The sequence below is a fragment of the Giraffa tippelskirchi genome, chromosome 12, assembly GCF_054371585.1.
Source record: "Giraffa tippelskirchi isolate mGirTip1 chromosome 12, T2T-mGirTip1v1.2.pri, whole genome shotgun sequence".
NCBI classification, from domain to species: Eukaryota; Metazoa; Chordata; class Mammalia; order Artiodactyla; family Giraffidae; genus Giraffa; species Giraffa tippelskirchi.
The window spans coordinates 143,150,843-143,164,183 of record NC_137286.1 but is presented as its reverse complement, the minus strand read 5'-3'; the positions used below and the strand labels follow the sequence as shown (position 1 = coordinate 143,164,183).

Sequence of the window (13,341 nt, the reverse complement as noted above, 5' to 3'; positions counted from 1 at the left end):
ACACTAAAAATAAATGCATTCTATTTGAAGAGAAAAGTCTTGATTCAAATACAGGGGTTAAAATGGTCTAGAGCAGTGAATTATAATATTTTTCTGTCTGGTATTCATAATAGATAAACATTTTCCAGCAAGACCTAGGACACCAGTACATAAATCCGTGTGTGTGTGTGTGTGTGTGTGTGTGTGTGTGTGTGTGTGTGTATGTTGAAAGCCTCCTGAAATAATATTTACTTTGTCCTGTGTGATACACTCTTAGTCTGTATTCCTTTCTATTTTTCTCATATTCAAAGAAATGCTAATCACAACTCATCAAGTTCATTTCATCATCTCCTCAATCACCAGGACTCACTGTTTGAAAAATTGTACTCCAAAACCAAGAAACACAATATGGGAATTTTTAAAGAAAATTGGCAGCATTTTGAAATACTGATAGTCAAAGGGAATTTATCAGCCCAACAAAGAGGCAAGTACATTGTGGGCCTATGCAAAAGTAATTTTATTGGAACATTGTTTACTGCTTTCTTGAGTGTGGAGGGCATGGTAGAAAACATTAGGAAATTAACATGGGAGCGTGTGACTGTTATCCTTGAGCGTAGCTGTCCATTAACTTCTAAGCTCTCCTCACGTAAGTTTATAATACATGAAACTGATGATTTCTTGCTGTCCTTGGCAACTCCCCTAGGAATAAATACTTGAAGTGATAATGATGTCACATCACATCAAGATGCAAGAGAACTTCAGGTCTTGAGAAAGTCCGATGAGTCTCCCTATTTGGTGGAAATGGAAAACATTTTAAAGAGACTCAGATTAATAGAATTGTATTGAGATTGCAGACGGTTTTGAAAGTGTAAGGGCTAACTTGATAAGTAGAATTGTTTAAAGGGATCCGCTCTCCCTCCTGGAGGGACCGAATCTCTAGAAGGCTTGTCAGTTTGTATCACTTGCTGTGTACCATTATCTGTCACTCAGGCAGACCTAGGAGTCAGTTGAAGTTGGGCAGGCTGTTGGGAGAGGCCTTCTACCTACAGAGAAGAGACTTATGGACATGGCTGCAGGGCAGGGGGAGGAAGGAGAGGGTGGGATGGCGGAGAGAGCAACATGGAAACATACATTTTCATGAGTAAAACAGACAGCCAATGGGACTTTGCTCTATGACTCAGGGAACTCGACCCAGGGCTCAGTAACTTAGCAACAACCTAGAGGGGTGGGATGGGGAGGGAGGTGGGATGAAGGTCCAAGTAGGCAGGGACATGGGTACACCTATGGCTGATTCATGCTGATGTTTGGTAGAAACCAACACAGCACTGTAAAGTAATTATCCTTCAATTAAAAATAAATTAAAAAAAAAGACATGATGGGCGCTCATGCCTCTGAACTTCCTACGGAAACACATTCTCCCTGCTGAGACTGAAGCCCTAGAATTTCTTTGTAATTTCCTCAGCCCAAAGGGTCTCCAGTGCCCTTAGGCTGGGTCTTCATCTGAAATCTCCAAATTTATTCATAAGCATGTAAGTTACTCTATGAATTCTTTTGGTTTCTTTCATGTTAAAAAGTTAAAACTGTCAAGAAATAAGGAAATATGTCATATAAGCCATGAAGTCTAAGTATCATTTTTAAAAATTCTAGCTCTAATCTTACTACACATGGAACAGTGGACCAGTTCAAAATTGGGAAAGGAGTACATCAAGGCACTGTGGACAGTTACTACAGTCATGGAATTAAAAGACACTTGCTACTTGGAAGGAAAACTGTGAAAAACCTAGACAGCATATAAAAAAGCAGGGATATCATCTTGCTGACAAAGGTCCATATAGTCAAAGCTGTGGTTTTTCCAGTAGTCATGTATGGATATGAGAGTTGGACCATAAAGAAGGCTGAGCACCAAAGAATTGCTGCTTTCTAACTATGGTGCTGGAGAAGACTTTTGAGAGTCCCTTGGACAACAAGGAGATCAAACCAGTCAATCCTAAAGGAAATCAACACTGAATATTCACTAGAAGGACTGATGCTGAAGCTGAAACTCCAATAGTTTGCCCATCTGATGCAAAGAGCTGAATCATTGAAAAAGACCCTGATGCTGGGAAAGACTGAGGCAGGTGGAGCTGGTTGGATGGGATTACCAAGTCAATGGACATGAGTGTGAGTAAACTCTGGAAGATAGTGAAAGGAGAAGTCTGGCGTGCTGCAATCCATTGGGTCTCAAAGATTAGGACACTTAGTGACTGAATAACCTATATAATAATAAATTCATTTAAAGAAAAGCAATTAAAATGAGTGAATTTGATCTTCATATCAAAATGAATAAACTTTGAAAACAATATTGATTACAGGTTTGAAAAAGGTTTGAAACAGGTTTCAAGAAGATATTTCTATCATGATAGCATTTATATGAAACTTTAAAAAATGGTGCACATATTTTATGGATACCAACAACCAATACGGGCAAAGATAAAATTAACTTAAGAATGGAGGCTATTTCCAGGAAAGGAAGGAATAGAATGGAAGAGAATGAACCTACAAAAAATCAACTGCATACGAAAACTGAGATAATTACTCCACACATTCAATCTTTATTTTTTCTGAGCTAAAACTGTGTGGACATCTTGTATACTACCCTCTCTGCCTTTCTGTAGGTTTGCGATAGTTTGTAATATAAACACATTCATACGATAAATCTTTAAAAGTTAACAGGTTGAACCACTCCAATATTCATTTTGAAATATCAGTTTACCATCCTTTAATGTTTACAGGGATAGTTCTAGCCCCTATCTACAAGAATATTATATGGGTTGGGTCACATATGTGAAGAATCTGTTTACAGTAAGTGCAATAAAATAAGATGCTGTTTCTATTCTTACTATAAATTGAACCCAAATGTTTCCTTGTGTTTCCTTTTATTTTCTGAATGAGAAACATAATCGGTGCAAGTACACCCAGTTACAGCGCGTGCGGGCCTGCCAAACTAACAGCCAACAGTACACTGTGGAGCGTACCTTCGGTTCCCGAAACGTGCCTTTTTATAAAGGCCTGCCTTTACCAGGCCTCTCTTCATCCAGCCTGTGACCTTTCAGCGACTGGACTGAAGCTAAAGCAGTGTGCTTCACAGAGAGCAATTTGACCTTGGGTGATGATGATGGGAAAAGAAAATCATCTCACAATGCCATAATAGTTTCCTAAATTACTTCAGATTTTAAAACAAAATAATGCTCCAGACCATCCAGTAAATGCATTACTGTGAGTGCTGGCATCATTCAATTGCTCGTTTGACTTAAAGAATTTTATTTTAAATGCAGAAGCACATTATAAAAACTGCTTTGGACAGTGGCCTTTCCCAAAATGGTATGTTATAAAGTTCTGAAAGGTAATCATTTTCCAACTCCTAGATATAATCGATTTCTCAAAGAAAATGTCCTCATTTCACTTTTTGTTACATTAATATTATCAGTATATTTGCTAATGTTTATGTCGACTGGGGATTTTGCTTGTTTCGGGTAGGCACTATCAGCAAAATTACTTGCAAAAGAGAAAATATTTCCTAGAGAAGAGACTTGAAACTTAGAGAATACCATTTCTAGCCACCCTGTAGTCAGGGCTAGCCACTTAATTAAATTCTGTCCCCACATTTTCAAATGGAAGTTTGCTGAGAGGAACATCTTTTGCAGATAGAAAGCTCAATTCAGGGCCAGACTTCAGCCCTCCCATACCTACACTCTCTGGTCCTCAGGCTGACCCCTAGAAGTCTGGCAAGAAACATGAGGACTGGAACAGAAGACAGCAATCATCTGGCTCAGAGATGACATTCTTAATCAGCTGCACCTTCCTTGGTCTGTCCTTTTTAGGGCTTCTGGTTAGAAGAGAAACCATTATCTCATGAATTTAGACCTACCTCTTGACAGGTTCTACTCCTGGTTGCTGTTGTTTAGTTGCTAAGTCACGTCCAACTCTTTTGTTACCTCATGGTATTTCCCAGGCAAGAATACTGGAGAAGGTTTCCATTTCCTTCCCCAGGGGATCTTCCTGACCCAGGACTTGAACCCACGTCTCCTGCATTGATAGGCGTATTCTTTACCACCAAACCACCAGGGAAGCCCTACTGTCGTTGGTAGTGGAACACAACCCTAGCTGATGCACAAAAATAGCCCTCAACCAATTTGTCGACTAGTTCCCTGTCTACTCCTCTGACATTTTTCTGCACAATAGACGTAAGCTATAATCATTTAGGTTACATCTGTCCATATCTTTGCTAAGCACACCTGAGACGTGTACTTTTTTCAGGACACAAGATGCTAGTGTGAGCAAATGGAATTCCCTGTTTCAAACAGAGGGGCATGGTATGCTGGATAAAATGGCCTGAGGTGGTCCTTTGTGGTGTCAGACTCTCCATCTATAACACCAGCAGTAATATCATATTGATAATGCAAAGACAGATGATGCTGTTTTTTAAATTTATTTTTAATTGGAGGATAATTGCTTTATAATATTATGTTTATTTCTGCCATACATCAACATGAATCAGCCATAGGTGCACATGTCCCCTCGGCCTGGAACCTCCCTCTCACCTCCCAACCCACCCCACCCCTCTAGGTTTTCACAGAGCACCGGCCTGAGCTCCTTGGGTCATACAGCACATTCCCACTGGCTACCTATTTTACATCCGATAGTGTATATATGTTTCAGTGCTACTCTCTCAATTCATTCCACCCTCCCCTTCCCCTGCTGTGTCCACAAGAAGGTTCTTTATGTCTGCATCTCCACTGCTGCCCTGCAAATAGGTTCATCAGCAGATGCTGCTGTTTTAAAGTGAGTTTTCAGAGGATGCCCACTCATCACTGCAGCCATATCAATCATTGATAAATTTGGTCACATTTTTTTCCATGAAATGCCTCATGGCGCCATGACTTCAATACAGGCAAGAGTTACCTGCTTTACTAAGAAAAGCAGAGCTGAAGTGGCTCCCTATCCATTTCTTCCAGACGTGCCTTCTCCCTAGTTTTCTTTCTGCCACTGCCTTTACTGTACTATAAATATTTCTCTCTCCATGGAGTAAATGATCTTATGCTTTAAAAAACATATTGGTAAAGTTTTTTTTTTAATTAGTTTATTTTCTATTTTTTAACTTTACAATATTGTATTTGTTTTGCCATACATTGACATGAATCCACCATGGGCGATCACCTTAGCTGTGTTGAGAATGAGAAGTCTCATGCCACAAGATGATAGTGAGAGTTATAATTCAAAGCCAGTGACTACCTCTGGCACATACACTGCTCTTAATATGTTTTTGTTGCTTGTGGGGTCAACAGATGCCCTGGATTAAATCGCAGCCTCTGTCATAATGCTGACTCTGCTTTAGGATCCCTCCCTCTTCCAGCTCCCCTTGCCAAAGATAGGAAGGCAGCCCAGCCTCAGCAAACACAGCATCATTTCTCATTGACTCAATAAGAAATGTTATTTGTCTTGTTTGGAGCAATATGCCAGGTGTAAGTGAAAAATAAAGAGATTATCAACTGCTGTTTAATCTTTATTTTATTTATTTATTATCAACTTTGGCGGGGGCCGCGGGTGGAGTGGGGAACTGCAGAATAGCACCAGGAGGTAAATTAGTGAAGGCTGTTATGTCTTTTTCAGTTAGAAATGATCAAATTGCAAATAGAACAAATTGTATAACCACTGACAAGGAGCTACCTAAAAACATTATTCTGGTGCAAATTCCTGGCATCTCTGTGGCTCAGAAATGTTCAGATTGAACCATTTACATTACAGATTCATGCTCTTGCAGACTAACATACAACATTTTCCTCAATAAATACTACAAAGTTCATTCATTTGTTGAATATGTTTTTATTAACTCTTAATGGAAATCCTCATACCTTTCTCTCAGGATTAACTCAGATTAGCTGCTATTAAATTTTGATCTGAGTTAGGTAAAATTTAAGGTGATACATTAAACACTAATCTAAAATCAATATTTTGTAGCATTTAACTTTATTACAAAAATATGCTTATATGTGATAGTGAAATGCTTCTGAAAATTGACACTAATAGCATCAAGAAAAGATATTTCTACAAATACATGAAGTAATTAGTTTAATAAATGATAATTCATGAAAGTTTTAATATACAATAAAACCCAGTTATATTTTCAGAATATCATATTTATATCTTCTTGGAACTTATACTCAGAGTCACAGATGATGCCTGAAAAAAATTTTTTCTTGACAGTTAATAGTGTCATATTTTATCATAAATTAAAATAAAATGCATGATATATTTTCATTGATTCATCTCTTTTATGAAATTGAATTCCTGGATTTCTTCACTCTGAATTGACTCTAAATGCTGAGAATTCTAATCAGCTATCTAAACACTTTTTACAAATACATAATCAGGACCAAAACCACCCCATGTAAGACACCTTATGGGCACCTACTCTTTCCTTTGACTTTGTTCAAAATGTTCAAAGTCTGGAGATTCTTTCTAGACCCTTCATGAGCCCATAAACTAGTTTAGATTTTTATAAGTTAGATTTCTGCATGAAGATTATTGTTAAGTTTCCCAGGGCAGAAGTGTGGGCTGGATGTTACTAGTTAGAATGGTATTATTTTTTATTATTGATCGCAAAACTTCAATAAATCAAACCCCTTGAGTTTATGCTAAATGTAACTTTATCTAAATCGAAGCAAAACTCAAGTTCTAATGGCAAGAAATGGCAGAAGAAACACTCAAGTGAAGAAGCAGCACATCATTAAAATGACAGATATTACACAGGTTTTCTGATGGACTGAACAACAAAAAGAAAATAATAGGGAGATGAATATCTTCTAGAGAAAATAGGATGTTTGATATGTCGTGCAGCTCATTGCCAGATAAAATACATAGTTCTATTAATTATATTTCTCAAATTAGCAAAGATGAAAGAGATGGATGAGCACACAGCAGGGAAACCAAGAACCGAACACAGGTCCTCTGAACAGACTTCCAGATTTTGACATTGACACCTGCTGGGTGACATTGGGGGATTGTTCAGTCTCTCTTTGTCTATTTTTACTGAAGCACATCATTATTTTGATGAACGTGTTTCCATTTCTTACTGAGATATTGGGAATTAACTGTAATTCACAGAGAAGCCACAAAATGCCTATACATTTTTCATCTATTAATACACTGGACTTTCCCATAACTTTTATTCAGGACGAAGACAGGAGAACTGGTGCTGAGGTTTTCTGTTAATGAAAAATAATTTCAACATACTGAAGAAATAAAAACTGAACACAGAATCTGAGCCTCAGGCATCCCTATGCTTATCAGTGGGTGAGATTTTTCCAGCAACAGAACTAGTGCTGTCTTGGTTTGCTTTTTAGACACTAAGAAGTGGAGAAGGGCTTCCCTGGTGGCTCAGTGGTAAAGAATCTGCATGTCATGCAGGAGACATGAGTTTGATCCCTGGGTTGGGGAGATCCCCTGGAGAAGGATATGATAACCCACTCCACTGTTTTTGCCTGGGAAATCCCACGGCAACAGGAGCCTGGTGGGCTACAGTCTATGGGGTCACAAAGGAGTCGGACACGATTCAGCCACTAAGCAACAAGAAGCAGAGAGGCTTCTTTTTGTGAAGGACCAGCCATCTCCTAGATCATAGCTCCTGGCCACATGGTGTTTTCTCCTCTGTCACTTTTTGGGTGTTCAGCTGACACAGTTTCAATAGCAATGGGCTCAGGAGGAAGAGGAAAAAGCACGCTTTCCAAGGCTTCACTTCATTCCTTCTCCTCCTTTTACCCTCGTCTTCTCCCTTCATTTCTCCTTAATCTTCTCAATCTTTTCCATTAAACCCTAACTTCTCAATCTTTTCCACTAAAAAATGTCACTCTCAATTCTTTACAACCTGGAAAAAGTGAAGATGTGAGCAGTGAAGAAATAGAGACAGAGGAAGGGCAAACTTTTTTTTTTTCTAACACCACAAATATCAAGACATATTTTATGACATGCTTCAATGACGAAACAAAACTTCAAAACATCTGCAAAAGAAATGCAAATAATTATCCTTGCTTTTAAATTCGTTCATGTTTAACTAAAAATGAATTCACTTTCATTCACTTTAAAATTGGAATTTTTTTAAAAAAAATTATGCGAAAAATATTGGGCACCTCAAAATCTCAAATTCTGTACAGAAATAGTGGTATTATGCTTTTATTTAACATTTTTCACTTTATATTTCTTTCCATAGTGCGAAATAGATGGATGGACTGAGATGTACACCCACACACAGCACTGGAGAGACCCTGTGAATTAGATATCTTCTCTCTTCTCAAAGTCTTCGACTATCTTTCTAGCTCTCAGAGTAAAATCTACTAATCTACAAAGCCCATCATTTTCTTTAGCCACCCCCCCCCAACACACCTTTTCCCTCTTCTTAACTCAGTGATTTCATCTGCTTCGACTGCATCCCCACTGCCCCAGGGCAGGACATTGATCAAGACCTTTTACTTAAGACTTCCCTGGTGGCTCAAACAGTAAAAAGCATCTGCCTACAATGAGGAAGACCCGTATTCAATCCCTGGGTCGGGAAGATCTCCTGGAGAACGAAATGGCAACCCACTCCAGTATTCTTGCCTAGAAAATCCCATGGATAGAGGAGCCTGGTAGGCTACAGTCCGTGGGGTCGCAAAGAGTCGGACACGACTGAGCGACTTCACTTTTTACTTAGCACATCCGGGTCAGTCCCGGCGGTGCACGGGTCCTGAGCGGTACTCTTCCTGTCACCCTTCATCCGCACTTCCTCATTTCCTTCAAGTCCTACCTCAAGTGCTCCATGCTTCAGTGAGGCCCTGCCAACCACCCTACTCTAAGTCTGAATATCCTTCCCCACTCCGTAGGATGTCTAACCTCCGAGGGGCTTTCACTGTTTCCCTCTAGGACTCGCACGCCTTTGTGGATCAGCCCTGCTCTTCTCCATCCAAACAAGACGACTCAGATTCAAAAACATCTCCTCTTGAGAAAAAAACATACGGTCATCCTCAGTATAACCAACACAACAATTGACATGGTTGAAATATAAAGTGCTTTCTTTTGACTAAGGTCAAAAATGACAACTCCTAAATGATATGAGTACTGAATGAGAGACTCATGTGTTCATATTAATAGATCTGCATTGAATAAAGTCACCCCAAATCGTGGAATCCTAAGCAACAATCATGTCTTTCTTTGTCACTTAGGCTTTTGCCTACAGTGCATTTAGGGATAATTACAGTACAATTGTTCACCTGCATCAAATTTGGGGCTCCCACCGAATGTTTACGAAATGACTTTACAAAGGATATTCAACTCATGATTGATGGCACAGTAATTATCAAACTCTTCAATCTTGTTCAAAATAAATAAGTGCCCAAATAAATGAACATCAAAAACAGATCCAAAGCCTGATAACTTTGGGCAAATGGGAAAGTCTTGGAACAAACAATGCACTTCAATCAATAAAAGATAATTTTAAAAGGGGGCTTCAAATATCCTTGAAACTAATCATAATTCCTATTTTATTCTGCAACTCCAAAGTCCATGAAATTATTCAACTGGAAAAAAATCAACCAATTATTTAGCTAACAAAATGTTATTCTACTCTGTGTGTGTGTGTGTGTGTGCACGCGTGCGCGCACGCACATGCTTGCTTACTCATGTCCGACTCTTTGCAGCCCCGTGGACTGTATCCCACCAGGCTCCTCTGTGCATGAAATTTTCCAGGCAAGAATATTGGAGTGGGCTGTCATTTCCTACTCCAGGGAATCTTCCAAACCAGGGAACAAATCTTCATCTCTTGCATCTCCTGCACTGCAGGTGTATTCGTTACCACTAGCACCACCTGGAAAGCCCCAGGTGTAACAATGTTCTCTGTGTAGTACTATACATAAAACTCTCCTAAAATACAAATTTAATATATCTCTAATAACTCAAGAATGTCATTTCTCACAAACCAAAGTTGGACTAGCATGGAAAAACTTTAATTCCACTTGTTTAATTATCTGCTTTCATCAATTATTTTCTGCATTTTTCTCTAATAAGGTAATTTCATATATTTGCATGGTCTCCCCAGTCGTTCTTACATATATTCATATCTTGTGCCTATCAAATTAACACTGACTTACATTTTAAGTTGAAAGATAAAACCTATGCTGCATGTATAATTACTGAACTTTAATTTTATATAGAGGTGTATACAGTGTCAGACTTTATTTTTTTGGGCTCCAGAATCACTGCTGATGCTGACTACAGCCATGAAATTAAACGACGCTTACTCCTTGGAAGGAAGGTTATAGCATATTTAAAAGCAGAGACATTACTTTGCCAACAAAAGTCCGTCTAGTCAAGGCTATGGTTTTTCCAGTGGTCATGTATGGATGTGAGAGTTGGACGGTGAAGAAAGCTGAGCGCTGAAGAATTGATGCTTTTGAACTGTGGTGTTGGAGAAGACTCCTGAGAGTCCCTTGGACAGCAAGGAGACCCAATCAATCCATCCTAAAAGAGATCAATCCTGGGTGTTCATTGGAAGGTCTGATGTTGAAGCTGAAACTCCAATACTTTGGCCACCTCATGCGAAGGGTTGACTCATTGGAAAAGACCCTGATGCTGGGTAGGATTGGGGGTGGGAGGAGAAGGGGACGACAGAGGATGGATGAGATGGTTGGATGGCATCACCGACTCGATGGACATGGGTTTGGGTAGACTCCGGGAGTTGGTGATGGACAGAGAGGCCTGGCGTGCTGCAATTCATGGGGTCGCAAAGAGTCGGACACGAATGAGTGACTGAACTGAACTGAGAGGTGTATCATTTATAATAGAATATTATGCATGTGTCTAAATTTTTAACGGAGAAATCACGTACCAAGGATGCTGTTTCGAAAACTCAAATGACAATTTCATATCCTTGGTTACTGCTGAGCCAACCTCTTTTATCAGAGTCTCATAAATCTCACTGAAGAAGATTTAGTTACATCAATATATTGTTGATTTTTATATGGTCTTTTGGGCTTAGGGTAAAGAATAACAAAATGATATTGATTTCATTCAAGCTAGGTAAATCTTCTATGACCTTGTTGTTCAACCAAGTGTAATGTTTATGACTTCTAGATTAATCACTTGCAGAAAAAATCCACATTTGTTCTTAAAATTTGAAGTACAAATGGATAATAAGATGAACTTTACATTCTGGCAGATTAGATTATATAATCTAATAGATTTATATTAGATATTTATATTTTATATAAATACAAATTATACACTTATATTTATTCATGTTATCTATATTTATATTATATATATTTAATGGATAAGTATAAATAGATTTATCTATTTATGAACTCCCATTTATGCATGTGCATATTTATATTTATTTATATTATTTATATTTATATTATATATGAATATATATTGATTATATATTATATATGAATTACCTTATTATATATTATTATATCTTATATATATTATAATTATATAATATATATAATTATATATTTAATATATTAATATTATATAATTAATTATAATTACCTTATATATATGATATAATATACAATATATAGGTGTATATATTATATACCTTATTATATATGAATATATATTCATATATAATATAAATATAAATAATACAAATATTGTTATATGATTATATTATTATATTCATAAATATAAATATATGAATATATAATATAGCATATATATTTATATAATGTATAATATTATATATTATTTATATACTATATTATATATTATACAAGTATATATAATATAATAAGATATATTTTAATAATATATATAATATATAATATTATGTAATAGTATATATAAAATATTATATATTATATATAATTATAAATAATATATATGATTATATAATATATATTTATATGTATTAAATAATATATAATTATGTAATATATAATTACATATATTATATAGATAATATAGAATATAGAATATAATATATAAAAATATATATAATAAAATAAATAATAAATAAAAATAATATATAATACCATATAATCATATAATAATATTTATATTATTTACATTTATATTATATATGAATATATATATTTTATATATTTACATATAATATATAAATAAATATTTATATTATTTATATTTATTATTATATATATTTAATAGATAAATCTAAATAGATTTATCTCCTCTTTATGAACTCCTGTTTATTCATGTTCATTACTACCCCTCTATACAAATTTATTCATCTTATGTTTTAAGTAATTTCAAGTTTTTCAAGAAATAAGTTGATACAGACCTGTAACAAGCTCTCAGTAGTAGATCCAGAACAGAACAGGATCAGTAAATAGTAAATGTAGAGATACAGAAGCAAATGTAAAATACATTGACGAACTGACTTGGTAAAACATGGTGCCCAATCTTTGAAGGCATAAAAAATTGGGGCAGGCAGTAGGTGAGGATAACAGAGACATATTTTTGAGTGTGTTGGTGATGATTAAATTAAGTGAGATAGATAACACAGGCAGCGGGATAGATTTGAAAAAAAATAAATTTGGTGTTAGATCAAAAATAACTTGGGCTTGGGGTAGAACTGTGCCCATTTGAATCTGCAGAATGGTTGGTGGCTTGTTTTTTGTGTGGCAAATCCTTAGTTCAGTCCCTCTATTTATGATAATTTTCTGTCAACATGGAGTATTCGATTGTTCATATCAAAGAGCAAGGGTAACAGAAGCATGCATAGGTATAAAAGGGAAAATAATTCAATATGACAATATTACTGTCTATTCAATGAATGTTTGGCATCTATATCATCTCAGTAAAAGTTGAATGACATATACAAAATAATTATAATACATCCAGGGCTTCCCAGGTGGTGCTAGCAATAAAGGGCCTGCCTGCTAATGCTGGAGATGTGAGACACAGGCTCGATCCCTGGGTGGGAAGATCCCCTGAAGAAGGTATTGGCAACCCACTCCACTATTCTTGCCTGGAGAATCCCAGGGACAGAGGACTCTGGTGGGCTGCACTCCACAGGGTCACAAAAAGTTGGACAGGACTGACATGACTTGGCATGCACATAATACATCCAAATACTTTTAGAGCTAAAATTAAGATTTTCTTTTTTAACATTGGTCAAATATAGCCTAATGAATATATTACATAGATACTTCCAGTGTTATTGAAGAGCACCTCGTATGCTATAAGAATAACAACTTGGAAATATGTACCACTACAGGGTTACACTATATGAGTAACAAAACATGTCTTTCAGTAACTGCCCATCTCCTGAAGCCACTGCTTTTATTTCTAAATAGATAGTTCCTCCTTCCAAAGCACAAATGGCTG

At 36.6% G+C, this 13,341-nt stretch overlaps 1 protein-coding gene across 3 annotated transcripts in view; it reads right to left on the bottom strand.

Annotated features, from left to right (window-relative positions):
• The window catches only part of LOC145530572 (uncharacterized), a 414,567-nt gene that overhangs the window by 147,337 nt on the left and 253,889 nt on the right, over positions 1–13,341 (bottom strand). The window lies entirely within an intron of this gene.